Here is a 14,748-nt window from a genome sequence, read left to right as displayed (position 1 = left end):
CCAACCTCTTCAAGGCAGGGATATTTTTTTTGTAAAAAGATATTTTAACCTTCAGAGGCCATGGACTAGGTAGTGGTAATGTGACCTTTAACTTCTCTAGATCAAATGTTTATACAGGTGCGCTCATTTCCTGAAAGAGGAGCAGAGGCTTTAAAATTATACAAACACTATTAATTTAAATATTTTTCCCAGTTGCTGTATCGTGCCATTGAAAATCATATATATATATATATGATATATATATATATATGATATATATATATATATATAAATCAATTATATTTATAATTTTTACTTGGATCCACACATGTAACATAAGATTTTGAAAATCCTTATGGGTCATCTGATGGAAGTTGTCAGACTACATGTATAGGAAGGCACTTTAGTTGCTATCTAACTTGAGTTCTAGAGATTTCAACAATGAAAAATTTCACAGGAAAAAGCTCTGAAAGTTTCCCTGATAGTCATGAGGAATCCCAGTGCTGCAGCGGCTGCAGATCAAGTGAAAGGAGACCAGAGGTCCTGGGTCCTGTGGTTCATAGGTCAGTTCTGAGGCTGATACCAAGGGGGTTTCCTTGTCCCAGCTTGGTGGCAATGTTAACAGTCTGAAGCAGGAGCACCAACTTTACATGGGAAATGCCAGATACAAAGATTCCCAATTGTTCTTACTCCATGCCTGCTTGGAGCTGACAAAAAATGCTGTTTTCCATATCTCTTGGCAATGATCAGCTTTTCCAATAGCTCAGGAAAAGTCAGTGTCCCAGCACAGATTCTCTCTCTGGGTTGGTACCACTGTGCAGAGCTGTGTGGGGCTGTGCTGAGAGTGGTGTCTGCTGCATTTGCTTTTCCTGTTGATCCTTTTAGGTCAAGTCTGGAAAACACACAGACATAAAAGCTCTGAAAAATGCTGCACGTGAATGACTTCACATCCACCCCTGAGCTTTGAGCCAATTAATTAGTGAGATGTAATTCTGGCTGCCACCTTGCCACTTTGAGCCATGTCTCAGACTCTCAATAAGTGATTTACAGATGCTTGGAAAAGCACTGTGTGAATCCTATAAGGCTCACTTGCTGTGCTTTGTTAGCCAGGTTGAAAGTTAAGTCAAGCAAGCAGGTTGTGTTGAGATGGAGAACATACCCAGTAATGTGCTTTTCTCAGGAGGTAAGTGAGAAATGAGTCCTCCAGAAGTGGCACCATGGGAAATTTCTTCCATTTGATTTACAATCTGGGTCAATTCCTAGAGTGTTTTGCTGTAACAGCCTGGAAATATGAAACTCTTAAGTGATGCTTGCAACACACACACGAGGTACTGAAGTGTTTGCTGCCCTCCCACAAGCACACAAACTAGAGTAAGGGTCAGAGGATGGGACAGAGGATCTTAAAAGAATGTGGAGGTTAAACACACCACACACAAGAGGAAGACATGTGCTTGTTGGGAAGAACTTGTTAGTCCTGATATGGGGTAGAGATTTCTGCTTCCACAACCCTGACAACCTACCTGACACCAGACAAAGGCTGGGAAGGGACTGGATGAAGGGAATCCCTTCATCTCTGATGGGAATGCAAATGTTTTGGAGAGATGTCATTTTCCTTAGCTCTGTAGAGCCCAGACTGGCAGAAAATATTAGGGCAGCATGGTTCAGTCTAAAAATTCATCTCTAAGGAAAAAAATAACGTGCAGTACTCTGTGTAAAAAGACATGCACTACTCTGTAGTACATGTAGTACTCTGTGCTGAAGCAGAGCCATGTAGCTGCTATAAGAAACCTCATGAGATATCCATCTTAGGAACAGCAGCTGGGTTTCTAATTAACAGCTTTTGCCTGAAAGTTACTCAGAGTATTTCAAACATCACATATATCAATGGTGTTTGCAGCAGATTTTGTACGTGTTAAATATCTGTTCACTAAGAAATTATGTTATATTCTCTGAAGACGTCTAAAAACTGGTAGCAGGTACTGATCAGGATTTTAAGGTTTAAATTTTAGACATCTGAATGAAAGAGGCTTTGTTGGATGCTAAAAACAGGGGGAGGAACTTGGCCAAGAAGGCATCCTGGCTTTTATCAGAAATAGTGTGGGCAGGACCAGGGCAGGGATTGTCCCCTGTGCTCAGCACTGGGGAGGCTGCACCTCAAATCCTGTGTCCAGTTCTGGGTCTGTCACTACAAGGAGGACTTGGAGGGGCTGGAGCACATCCAGAGGAGGGCAGTGGAGCTGGGGAAGGGTCTGGAGCACAAGTCTGATGAGGAGCAGCTGAGGGAGCTGGGGCTGTTTACCCTGGAGAAAAGGAGGCTCAGGCGAGACCTTATCCCTCTCTCCAGCTCCCTAAAAGGAGGCTGCAGACAGGTGGGGTTGGGCTTTTCTTCCAAGTGACAAGTGACAGGACAAGTGAAAATGGCCTCAAATTGTGCCAGGAGAGGTTTAGATTGAATATTAGGAAAAATTTCTCCTTGGAAATAGTTGTCAAGCATTGGAATAGGCTTTCCAGGGAAATGATTGGGCCACCCTCCCTAGAGCTGTTCAAAAGATGTGAAGATGAGGCACTTGGGGACACAGCTCAGTGGTGGATGCTGGATTAATGCTGGATTAATGATTGTACACAATGATCTTAAGGGTCTTTTCCAACCTAACAATTCTGATTCAATGGTTCTGCATGTGTGTGTGAATACATGTATACATCAACAAAACTTATAATATAAAGGGACAGTGCTTTCCTGTTTATAGAAAAACAAGCCCTGGATAGACTGTGCAGATGTTTTAAAGCCAGCTGGAAAGTAAATAATGGAAAAGTAAAACAATTTCTAGTTTCATTGCATTGGAACATGTTGAATCTAATGGAGGTTTGGAAGGAATATGGCATTTTAATTCCTTATTTCCAGTTTTCTAAAATGGCACATCTTCTGAGACCTTCTCTGTGTTGGCAACCAACAGTTGGAGAATGCCTTTTGAAAGCTAATTTGGTTTAGCACTGTCCATTTGATTGATGGAAAGCTGATACTGAACTTTTCTCCAGGAGGCAGAAAAGGCCATAGCTTTTTGATTACATGATCATTATACAAACAGTGAGTCCCTTCTCTCAGCACAAGCAAAGGGAATGAACTTGAAAAGTTATTCAAACAGATCTTGCAGCAGCAATTAAGGCAGAGTTGGATCTTGTTATCAGACTGTATACAGTGAAGGCCTAGAGCTGCTGATCCTGTCTTGATGGACTTCTAATTTTCATGGCTTTCCAAAAATTACAGTGCCCTAACATTACAGTAATGAAGCTTTCTGGAGAGTGTTTGTTCACAAAAACCCTGCACTGAGCACTATGTAATCACTGATTCTCACACAGTACATGGCCCATCTGTAATTGCATTATGATATAGAGAAGGCCATTAGAAATAATTCAAGACAGGTCACTTCAAATGAACTATTTCTCTAACTCAAGACCACCTCTGGTGGCAGGCAAATTCTGCTCTCCCCTAGAAAATGAGGCAGAAAATGGAAATGGATATTTTGAATGAGAGGCTTGATGTTCATCTAAATATACCCCAAGGATAAAAAGGATTATTTATGGATTTATTTGGGTAAAAAATCAACCTTCACTGGTCATATGGGGAAGCACTCTGTGAAGCTATTGCAGTGCATGCTTGAAGTACTTGTGTGATTTTCACGGGATTATTGTAAACTCCAATTTGAGACGTGCTTTGGTTTTCAAGCTTGTATCTAAAATACACTGAATTGGATTTTTCTGTGTCCTTGGATTTTAGAAACTGTGGTTTCATGACTTCAAGTCTCCTGTTAACTGGTTCACACTTTTTTTTGTGTGTGTGCAGGATGGTAGGATCATAGCTCTAAAAGTGCAACAACTTTTGCTAAAACACAAGGTAACCCAGATCTTCCAGACATGCTAAAAACAAAAATAAAAGCTTTATTTTCCATACAGATTTTTTTAAAAATTAAAATAAGGTAATAAAAATGAGAAACAGGGTAGTAGCACGGCTAGAGATTGAGACCAGATAATTTTAGCAACTCTGGAAAATTAAATGAAACTTTGCCTCAATTTTCAGTATGATTGTTAATACAAAGCAGGATGACAAAGTCAGAATACCTGATGAAGCACTTGGATGGGAAAGGGAAGATCTATATCAAAAACAGACCCTTAGTTCAAACATCTTGATAAACTCCAGTTAGGTTAGAAGGCAGGTAGTCTCAAACACAGAAATTTAGCAAACAAAGTACTGGTCCACCATCAAGGAGAGTTAACAGATTAAGGACACTGAAAGTGAGAGAAGGAAACCTCTTGCAAGTGCTCAAAAATAGAAGACATATGGTCTAAAAAATTATAGATTTGTTACTCTGACTTCAGTGGTATGTTGTGCTTATGGGGGAAAAACATGAAGAAAAGCTATCTAAGTGACTGAAAGATGAAATCAGTATGCTTCAATGAAAGATTGAACTTAAAACCCAAATCTGATATTTTTATTCAGTAAAATGGCTGATTTTCTAGCTGAAGAAAATACAAATATCATTAATACCAGAAGACTAATGTGTACATTGTCATGTAGGGTATTTTAATCCAAATAATGAGATTAATTAAACATTTTCAAGATGTAGATAACTGATAAAACACAGGTTGTTCTGGAAAGTGATGTTTAGGTTCTCGAAAGATGACACTCAGGTTTCCTACTCACACCCTGGATGCAGACAAGGAGGTCAGTTTCACCTGCTTACACCCACCCAAAAATCCCCAAAATCACTGATGTCTACCACCTTCAATGCCTCTGCCTCTGTTTTGGGCGGGGACATTACCAGACTCGTGCCAGAATCCATCCCCTGTGGGGAGAGCCCAGCTCCCTGGTGCTCCTGGAAGATCCACAGCAGGAGATCTTCATGCCAGACTCCACTTTGGCTCCTCTTCCATGGGCTGGTGCTATCCTGGACTCTGGGGAGTTTGCTCTGTAGAGTCTCTTCATGCTGCTGCTGAGATGCTGGACACAGCCTTCACTGGCTCCTCAAGCCCCTTCTGAAATTTTGGGTGATTGGAACAACTCCTGGGGCTGTGCCTGCCTCCTTCATCACCTCACATCCAGGGACACCCAACCCCTCCCAATATTTTTAAAGTCACTGCCATTTCCCCTGACAAATGCAACGCCTTGCTCTCAAAACCAACAGCTTGTTGCTATCACTGCCAAAGGATCATGCAATCTCTTTCTGGTTTTCCTTTTTTTCTACTTCTCATTCATTTTAGACTAGGAGCACTCCATGCCTGCAGTTGGCAGGGACAAAGGGGGAGGCAGCAGGGTGGGAAGGGGAGAAGGCTGAGGAACATCTGTTTCACATTTAACCTGGAACCAAACCTTTTCATCATGCTTCCCCAGCCTTGCTTGTATATTGATTCAATTACTAGGCTCTGCTAGTGCAAGAGATTTATATTAAAGCCTCATACAAAGCTATTGTGTTTTGTCACACAACAGTACTGGATCAATTACAAACGTGCTCTACATGATCCCTCTCATTCCTACACATTTGCTTGGGGACAATCTTACCAGCCTAGACTCCAGCTGGGCATTTCCTTATCTCCAGGAAGGTGTGACACACCTGGCTGGCACTTGCTGGCAGGAAGGTCATGTCCTGGGCATGTCATCCTCGCTCCTCCTGTCCCCTGTGTGCCACATTTCTCAGCTCTGCCTCATCCAAGGTTTGCACAGGTGAGAGGAACAAGGCTGGACCCACAAGAAGCCTGGCCTCAGGTCTCAGCAGCTGGGATGAAGGTCCCTCAGGTGTGCAAAGGAGCAGTGGTGTGATGGGACCCTCCCCCCAGGAATGGGGAGAAGTGAAACAGGGTCTACAAGCCTCCAAGTCTCTTTTCCCCTAAGAATCCAGGTTCCAAGGAGGGAAGCAAAATGGCAATTGCTCTTTGCAGGACATGTCCCATATAGAAAGTCAGTTTGCTGCTTACACCAAAGACAGGTTCTATCCTTGACCACTGACTTGCCATGTAACCATAACCAGAACTTCCTAAGCCATTATTTCAAATATGAGTGATAATTTTGGATACTACCATACTTTCTGGGCTTTCAACATGAGTTTTCTGTAGAAAGCCACCAGAACTGAAGATGCCTCAAATTAAAGAACTTTTTATAAATGTTTAAACCTACCAATTCTTTTTTCCAAATACCCAGGAAACCACACAGTATTTTATAGATTGCATACTTATCTGTAGAACAAATTTAGCACCTAGGGATATTCCAGACTGCTCAGAAACTCTGCACAAAGAGCACTGAGGAGCCACAGAGCAGGCTGCTGTAGCTGTGTCAGATGTGCAGATGCTCTCCACTTGCCAACACATTTCCTACTAATTTCTCTTCACAGGCAGTGTTTGCCTCTTCTCAGCACTTGTCTTCCAAGATCTTCCTGATGGGGCTGTACCCACCAACCAGTTCTTCTCTGAGTCCATGTGTGCCCATTCCCAGGTCAGTGCAGCTCCCAGGCAGGCACTGCCTGCCCCTGTGCAGGTTCTCAGGCAGAACTGGGACTGAGACTGTGAGATGTTTTTTAACAGGGACTTTGCTTTTCATAACTAAACAGATCCTGAGATGACCCCTGAGGTACTAATGTACATTAATAGCAATATTAATGATCAAGGCTTTCAAGTGTTCCATTTAACAGTTTTATTATTCTTACGTTCAGTAAAAAGCATGAAAGATAAAAGTCAGGGTTATCCAAGATAAATTCATCTTTTGTCAGAATAATTCCCCATTCCAGCTACTCCCTCCTGCCTCAGTTTATTGTTCTTGCACTGGAAATAGTACCTAACAGGGAAGAGAGCAGAGTTCTTATGGCACAAACTGATGCTTGAAGCAGATAGCTATGGACTTAGCCCACATACAGACATGACCCATAAATCCTCAGCACAACTTTGTCCCATGGGTAAAAGATAACAGGACCCTGTATCCCTAGTAAAGGTTGAAATTTTCTGAACAGGTGGAGTCCCAGTGTCCAGAGATTCTGAGGTAAAACTAGCAGAGCTCTTTGAAAGCCAGACCATAATTAGCAGTGATTAGAGCACTTACAAAGAGCTTTAGCTAATTTTGAGCCCTTTGGAGATCCTTTCATACGAGTGACATGCAAAGAAAGGCAGCAGCTGTGTCTGCCCCGTGCGTGCTGCCAGCCAGCTGCACCACAGCCCCACGGCTGCATTATCCTAATCCTCACAGTTATTACACCTCATCTCTAGCAGGGCACTGCTGCTCCAGATTCAGCATCCTGCTAATGTGGCCTCAGCTTCCTGCTCTGTCCCCAGCTGGCAGAGAGCAGGGGCAGAGCAAGCTGAGCCTGCACAGGTGGATGGATGTACCCACGGGGCTCTGGGGTACAGGGGTGTTGTTGGATACTGCTGGGAACCAGGGAAAAGCAGCCTTGAAGCTTTGCCTTTCTCAGCCTGCTCAAGGACAAGAAGTTATAACCATGATAATGCACCTGCAGGGTGTGTGAGAGCCGTGGGAGTGTCTTGTGATGCTTTGCAGAAAGCATGTTTTCAAAGAGGTGTTGCCTTCTTGGACCAATGAGTCTATTCTGTTTTGCACGTATTACCCTAAATGTAAGTCTAGTGTCTCTTTAAATAAAGCTCTCTCTCTTTTGTTCCTCCATTGCACGAGGAACTATGTTGCATTATCCTTTTCACCACTCTCCTATAGCCAAAATGCAGCACAGGGGTGTCCCCAGGGCAGAGCCCAGGACTGAGGGCAGCACGCTGCCCCTGGCACCAGCATCAACCAAGCAACTCCAGCAAACTCCCCCCTGGCAAACACCCTCAGTTATCTTGTGCAGCTCCCAGGGAAGCTTGAACCACTAGAGGTTTTTAAGTCTTCAGCTCATGAGTGAAATCTAGCTCTGGTACTTTTGTCCTGAGCACAAATAATTGCTGCTGGATCATGGTTACCTCCAAAACTATTTCTGTCTTCAGCATCTGTGACAAATAGAGCAGCATGGCCACCCTTGAAGCCAGGTTTCTTGTCATAAAATGTGCAGGGAAGGTATTCCCATCACCAAGAAATGAAAGTTTCTTTAAAATACAGGGAAACAAGGCCCACCATCAAGTATCCTCATATAGCCTGACATGGCAGGAGGGTGAAAGGCAGTAATAGCAGAAAAAAGGCTTCTGAGTTCAGGATTTCTGACACACAGTCCCAAAGAGATATTTTACCCATTTCTATGACCAGTGCCTGTGAGTTTATTTTTCTCTACTTTCTGTACATCTGTTTAAAATAAAGAGCCTTTGTTGGAAAACCATGTGTCATAAGTTGACATCTTAACACCACAAAGACCACCTCTTTTCAAGTCAAATCATTTCAAAAATATATATTCATAGAAAAAGAAGACAGAAATATGATTAGGGAAATCCATTTTGATTAACTACTGCCTGATTAACCTTGCTTGAGGTATCTGCACTCCAGCAATTTGTAGTTTTTTATTTATGGCTGATTACACTTGGTCATTTTCTTTTCTACCTGAGTTACCTTGTTCTACTGTACAAGAAATGTGAATTTATTAGAGAACTATCTCATATTTCCTGTGTCGAAATGTCTTTTTGTAATTAAGATTTTAAAATAATTAGAACTGGTGGCAGAAATCTCAAAATTCTTAGAAGCAAACAGCAACTTACTTCATAATTGGATAGTTCCATGGAAGTATTATCTCAGTGCCATGGTCTGTTGTAAATAAAACCAAGTTTTCAGAATTATGATGGAAAAGGAAAGCACAGAATTCATCAGTCTGGCACTGTGTGTGTTTATGTTTTCTAAAAGCTGTGTCGTGGTCTCCAGCCACAGAAAGGTATAAGAGACTGGGGGATGCTCAGAAAAGGATAAAAAGGATAATGAAAGGCATTCAAGCTGCACAGGACAGCTTCTGTGCCTAAGAGGCAATAGTCTGCCCTGGAAATAGTCAAAACGGGATTTGATGGGGCTCTACAAAATCAGGAGAGGATGAAGACAGGTTGAATATACATCCACTGCTGAACACAGACAGGACATAGAAGATCTAAAATGCAATTAGCTGGAAGCAGGCTCAGAGCAAAGAACATTTTTACTCACACCAAAATCTGTTTAATCTGTGAAGCTTCTCACCATTCTCCTCACAGGTGCCAGAAGACCTCAGCTTTTTAAAAGGAGGCTGCAGAGATTCATAGAAAAGAAATATCTCAGGGCAATTAATTATACAGATGATGAACAAATTGGAGAAGACTGGAGTGATATTTGAGACATTATCTCTCAATTTTTGTCATATTTTGCAGTTTTCTAGGTGCACCCATATGGCAAAATTCAAGACAGAATTCGAGGCTAGAATGCTATTTGCTCTGGCCCAGTATACCAGTTTTATATCTTTATACTGTGGCTGAACACCCAGTTATGCTGGGAGCACCAGAGCTGCCCTGAGTGCAGGCACCAGGCTGCCAGGGCAGTGGGGCTGAGCTAAGGGAACCTGCCACTCACATTTGACTTTCAAGGGGATTTCCAGGCACAAGAATGTGGCAGCTCAGGCCAGCTCATTCTGCAGAACATCTGAGACCCTGAACAGGACAGATGTACCCATGTCACCCCACATTGCTCTTCAGGTAACTAAGAGCTCCCCAGCTCCTTGTTGGATTTCAAACTGCCAAGCCTACAAAATGCCTAAATGCTGGATTACTCTTTTACAATTAAGCAGCCAGGGAAAAAAGCATGGAACTTTGTAGATACAGACATAGTTGAAACTGAGGATCCTTCTGAATCATGGCTCTACAGGGGATGAGGCTGCAGCAGGTTCATTTCCCTGAGCCTTACAAGGTCTGCAGAGCTCTTCTGTTGGCTGGGCACCTTCATGTCACATCTCAGAGCATCCCTTAACATATTTCTTGTAAGTTGCAGCACATGCCTCACTGTCATGGAAACTTCACACTAGGAGCAGGAAAAGGAAAAAAAAAAAAGGAGAAAAAAAAATCATTATTTTGTCCTACAGGACACAACATGCAGCCTACAGGAGACACATTGTCAAGTGCAAACAGAGGGGATGGTGCTCTGGAAGAAACAAATGGCCAGAGCAGTCTCAGCAGAAACGTCTTGGCCTGAGGAGCACAGATCATATCATGGAGGGGAACTAATTAACAGAATTTAAGTAGGTGGTGTTTCCAACAAGGACACAAGTAATTTTTGAAGTAAAATATGTTTCCACATAAAAAACTTTGTATGCCAAATGAAGTAGAGGATCATCCAGAAGCTGTCTGTGACAGTCACTACCTTCAGCCTCTTCTTCCTGGCCACAATGAACTCAGTCTCTGTGATGTAAAAGCCAGTTCTAGACAGATTCCCTGGTGGTTTGCTGGTTGTGTAGCACAGAGATATGCTTTTACAGATTAACAGTACATAAACCCCATAAAACCAACTTACACTGTCTCACCATGGCATAACCCAGATGTGATCCCACCACCAGAACTGCTACCAGCAAAGAGCAGCCTAATTATAACTCCCTTTGTATTGGGTGTTTGGAGTTTCCTGACAAAACAGCTTCTTTAATAGCCATGAAAATATCAGAGAAGCTAAAGGCCTCCTGGCCACTGGAGACTGCACAGCACTTTCTAAAAACTGTGCTGCACAACAGGAGAGTCAAAGGTTTGACAGAGCCCAGGCAGACTGTCAGGACACCCAAGGCAGTTTCAGAAGCCAGCAGTGCTCAGCCACCAGCTTACCCCACAGTGCCCAGGTACTCTTTCACACTCGACTCATGCACAGGGGAAAGGGGAGGGGAAAATGGAATCTGTGCCCAAGGCTGAACTCATTTCTTCAAGGTTTGTCAGGGTGTTTCCACCAAGAGGTCACCACACCCTTCCCACATGAAAGAACTGTACAGAAACCAATGCCAGTAACTTTTGGCCCCGGGCTGACATAGAATTTTGCTCCTTCTCTGATGTGATGTGAATAAGCAAAGAAAGGTGTTGGACTGAAATGCCTCAGACGCTGCAGCATGAAGCATAACAAGGCTCCCTTCTCTGACATATGGTACTGAATGTACTTGATTATTGCATGAATTCTGTTAGTTTCTGGGAAGCAGTAAGGAAGCAGACTTCCAGCTAAGATCCTTATCCTTGTGTACCCCCTGGAGTGCACCACTTCAGTAACATTTTTCAGCAATGCCATAATGAAGGAGCTCCTTATGTCAGCCACTGCACTGCCCTCACTATTTTCCCTCCCCCCTTACTTGCCTCCAATAAAATCCCTGCCCAGGGAGAGAGAAAAAGTGAAAAAAGAGAAACCCAATAGAGGAACTGTTTTCCCAGGCCAAATCCCAGTTACTCTGGCTTCCCATCAGGGCCTGAAGCAGATGATTCCAAGCTGTGCTCTGCTGTGCAGTGGGAGTGCAGAGGCAGCAGAGATCACCCTCAAGGCACCAACATCATCTGGGAGCACAGGCTGAGCCTGGGGACCGCAACCGGGTCTCACAGGTCTCAGTGTAAATCTGAGAGATAATGCTGGGCTGAGCTGGGCTGAGCTGGGCTGGGCTGAGCTGAGCTGGGCTGAGCTGAGCTGAGCTGGGCTGGGCTGGGCTGAGCTGAGCTGGGCTGGGCTGAGCTGGGCTTGGCTGGGCTGGGCTGAGCTGGGCTTGGCTGGGCTGGGCTGGGCTGGGCTGAGCTGGGCTGAGCTGGGCTGAGCTGAGCTGAGCTGGGCTGAGCTGAGCTGAGCTGGGCTGGGCTGGGCTGAGCTGAGCTGGGCTGGGCTGAGCTGGGCTTGGCTGGGCTGGGCTGAGCTGGGCTTGGCTGAGCTGGGCTTGGCTGGGCTGGGCTGGGCTGGGCTGAGCTGAGCTGAGCTGAGCTGAGCTGAGCTGGGCTGAGCTGAGCTGGGCTGAGCTGGGCTGAGCTGGGCTGGGCTGAGCTGAGCTGAGCTGAGCTGAGCTGGGCTGGGCTGAGCTGGGCTTGGCTGGGCTGGGCTGAGCTGAGCTGGGCTGAGCTGAGCTGGGCTGGGCTGAGCTGGGCTGAGCTGAGCTGAGCTGAGCTGAGCTGAGCTGGGCTGGGCTGGGCTGAGCTGAGCTGGGCTGGGCTGAGCTGGGCTGGGCTGGGCTGGGCTGGGCTGGGCTGGGCTGGGCTGAGCTGAGCTGGGCTGGGCTGAGCTGGGCTGGGCTGGGCTGAGCTGAGCTGAGCTGAGCTGGGCTGGGCTGGGCTGGGCTGGGCTGGGCTGAGCTGGGCTGAGCTGAGCTGAGCTGAGCTGAGCTGAGCTGAGCTGGGCTGGGCTGGGCTGAGCTGAGCTGGGCTGGGCTGAGCTGGGCAGGGCTGAGCTGGGCTGGGCTGAGTTGGGCTGAGCTGAGCTGGGCTGAGCCTCCTGCCCTTTCCCTGACAGACACCAGAGACCAAACTAAATAGGTAAATCACTGAATTAATGAAAGAAGGGACTGGACAGGCAGCTGTCCCCCTGGTGACATCCCCTGGCTCACCCCATGCCCAGCCCTGCTGTGTGCTCACACCATGAGGTGTTTAAGGCAGGGATTATGTCTCATGAACTTTGCACAGAGGTGCTGAGGCCTTTGGGCAATGTGAACATTAAGTAAGAGCCTTGTACTAGAAAACATTCCCACCTGGAAGGGTTCAAAGAAAAGCCTCCTTGTACAAGTGAAATTCCTGCTTGGTGCACTGGCAGTTTATTTAACAGCACTTTGCAACTGAAACAAATCATTGTACAAGAACAGCAGAGACTCCCCTTTTCTATCCTCCCACAGATGGATTCACTAACTTGTCCCTGCTATTTTACCAGCCTGGGATAGGCAATAAGATTGGGCCTTTTCAGCATGCAGACATGATCCTTGAACTTTCAGAAATGTGAGGTATCAGCCCTGAGGAGGAAAACAATAAAAATGTTAATGCAATGGATGAGCATCTGTCATTCAAACTGTACATGATGCATTCCAAATTCCAACAAAGAATGCAAGAACATACAGCAATAAAACTTTAGCATTAGTTATTTTTGAAGATCAGGAGGAATAATAATTTGTTCTCCCACCCTTTCATTCCTATGGGCTGCTTACAGCAATATATTTGTTCTTACTAGTTTTGTGTGAGGATCATAAAGAGGAATTGAAGGAGGAGGGAACAGATTGTATCAATGAACTCACAGTAATCAAAACTTGAGCAGAAACCATTCCCTCTTTCCTGTGTTACTTACCCCTCCCAGTACTGGCTGTACACATTAAAGAGACTCTTTACACAACTGCATTTGTCCATAGACATTACACCTACTATATAAAATAAATGCTAGGAAAAAAATGCAGCACTTTTCATCTTTTGTGATGACTTTCTTCTTGAATCTCCAAATTCCTGGTTTCACCATGTGCAAAATATGATATATGCCCTCTTACTGCAAATTGCTTTGAGATGTATGGATGAAAAGTGCTTTATATGCACTTCTGACTATGGGCAGTTTATTTGTTCCCCTAATAACCAGTTCCCTCAATGAAGACATTTTTATTAAGATCAACAGGAGAGCAGGGTGCAGGGGGGAGGCATTAAAATTAGGGTAGGATTTTTAAATGTGAAATTATTCCATGCCCCAGTCGTACAACATCTAGGAAAAGAAACATTATTTGAACAGGTGTATTTTATATATCACATGCACGTGCACTTTCACTGCTTGAAGCCCCTCTAGTGAAATTCACCTGGGCAGCAAATGAGCCTGTAAAGTTACATTATTAATTTTCAGGCTGGCGTTCCCGTTCAGATAATCCGCGTCATGCCTTTGCAATTTACTCAGCTAAGCCCATTCAGCAAAATTGCCCTTTTTGCAGCATATGTACCCCATATGTGAAGGCTGGGCCTGCCTTTCATTCCAGCCTAGTAAGTAAGAACATGTTTCAAGGAGATGCAAAGGCAAGGCTTACACTAATCAGCCATGGTGCACCATCCAAGGGCTGCCTGGAAGCTGAGTACATTTGACACTGAAGGGCTGTGGTGCTGCACATGTTGGAGCCCATGTAATAAAAGAACGTGGTGCAGGCTGGGCTGCACCTGCAGGTTTGGTGTGTCCCCATCAAAGAGAGTCCACACTGGCTTCCCCTGCCTGGCCTCAGTGAGGCACAGGGCAGAGCCAGCACCGAGCAGGGATCCTGTGGCACACACAGAGCCTTCCCAGCACCTCCTCTCCAGCTCAGCTGGGGACAACCAGCTGCAAGCAGGACCTGCAGAGCAGAACGTGGCTTTCACAGGTACTGAATGCATCTTAACAAACATACACTGCTGCTGTTTAGTCATGGACTGAGCCAGTCATACAGGCTGACCTGCCAGCCCTCACAACTCCTGACTTAATTTCAGTCATTTAAATGTGGATGCTCAGATAAAACCAGCCCTCTGGATGTCCTTCACACTGAGTGAATGCAGAGAAGTACAGTCAGTACCCACCCTATCTCAGACACTTCAACATTATGATAGGATAAATTGTTCTCTAAAGGAGCATCAGAGTCTTCACTGATTGTAGCAGAAACTCCAATTAGACAACAAACTTTTATATGGATGAAATTAGTCACTATGAAATACATAATGGGTTGTATCCACTGGGAAAACTCTTGTTACCAGCATTACTTCACCTGAGTACAAATTTCCAGTCATGCAGAACCAGGGGCAGATGGGGCTATAGTACAGACAAAACTTCAGTGATGCTTGTTCAGTAGAAAGTGAAAGCCAAATTCAGCCCAGCTGAAAGATGAAAAAAAAAATAATAATTTGGTATAATGTATTCTGTTAAAA

At 44.7% G+C, this 14,748-nt stretch overlaps 1 long non-coding RNA gene across 3 annotated transcripts in view; it reads right to left on the bottom strand.

The window, feature by feature from the left end:
* Positions 1-309: 309 nt before the first annotated feature.
* Positions 310-14,748, bottom strand: part of LOC130250174 (uncharacterized) — a 41,699-nt gene continuing 27,260 nt past the window's right edge. The window contains exons 2-5 of one of the 3 annotated variants that reach the window (XR_008839929.1): positions 14,589-14,697; positions 9,812-9,925; positions 9,083-9,161; positions 310-871 (exon numbers count right to left, since the gene is read on the bottom strand). This is a non-coding gene — a long non-coding RNA (uncharacterized LOC130250174). Of the gene's footprint in view, positions 872-8,619; positions 9,162-9,811; positions 9,926-14,538; positions 14,698-14,748 lie in introns of those variants that run through there. The other 2 variants (XR_008839928.1, XR_008839927.1) reach the window with 2 other exon arrangements.

This window comes from Oenanthe melanoleuca, chromosome 2, assembly GCF_029582105.1.
Source record: "Oenanthe melanoleuca isolate GR-GAL-2019-014 chromosome 2, OMel1.0, whole genome shotgun sequence".
NCBI classification, from domain to species: Eukaryota; Metazoa; Chordata; class Aves; order Passeriformes; family Muscicapidae; genus Oenanthe; species Oenanthe melanoleuca.
The sequence above is the reverse complement of the archived record's forward strand: the minus strand, read 5'-3'. Positions and strand labels throughout refer to the sequence as shown.